The sequence below is a fragment of the Lupinus angustifolius genome, chromosome LG01, assembly GCF_001865875.1.
Source record: "Lupinus angustifolius cultivar Tanjil chromosome LG01, LupAngTanjil_v1.0, whole genome shotgun sequence".
In the NCBI taxonomy this organism is placed as follows: Eukaryota; Viridiplantae; Streptophyta; class Magnoliopsida; order Fabales; family Fabaceae; genus Lupinus; species Lupinus angustifolius.
Window position 1 is genome coordinate 3,718,322 of NC_032009.1, and position 832 is coordinate 3,719,153.

Consider the following 832-nt stretch of genomic DNA (forward strand, 5'->3'; position numbering starts at 1 on the left):
TAGGATGAGGATGAGAATGAGGATGAGGATAAGAAGAGGATGAGAATGAGGATGAGGATAGGATGAGGAAGAGGCTGACGATAGGATGAGAATGATGATAGGATGAGGACGAGCATAAGGATGAGGATAGGATGTGGATGAGGACGAGGATGAGGAAGAGGATAGGATAAGATGATGACGAGAATAAGGAAGAGGATAGGAATAGAATGAGAATGAGGAAGAGGATGAGGATGAGCATGAGGAAGAGGAAGAGGATAAGGATAGGATAGGATGAGGATGAGGATGAGGATAGGATGTGGACGAGAATGAGGATAAGGATAGGATAAGGATGAGGATAAGGATGAGGACAGGATGAAGACGAGAATGAGGACGAGGATATGATGTGGATGAGGATGAGGATGAGGATGTGGATGAGGATGAGGATGATGAAGAGGATAGGATGAGGATGAGGATGAGATGTGGATGCGGATGATGATGAGGATGAGGATAGGACGAGGATGAGGATAAGGACGAGGATGAGGATAGGATGAGGAGGTGGATGAGGAAGATGAAGAGGATGAGGATGAGGATGAGCATGAGGATGTGGAGAGGATGAGGACGAGCATGAGGATGAGGATAGGATGTGGATTAGGACGAGGATGAGGATAGGATGAGCACGAGAATGGGGATGAGGATAGGATGAAGGATGAGGATGAGGAAAGGATGAGGACGAGCATGAGGATGCGGATAGGATGTGGATGAAGACGAGGATGAGGATAGGATGATGATGTGGATGAGGATAATATGAAGATGAGGATGAGGATATGATAGGATGTGGATGAGGACGAGGATG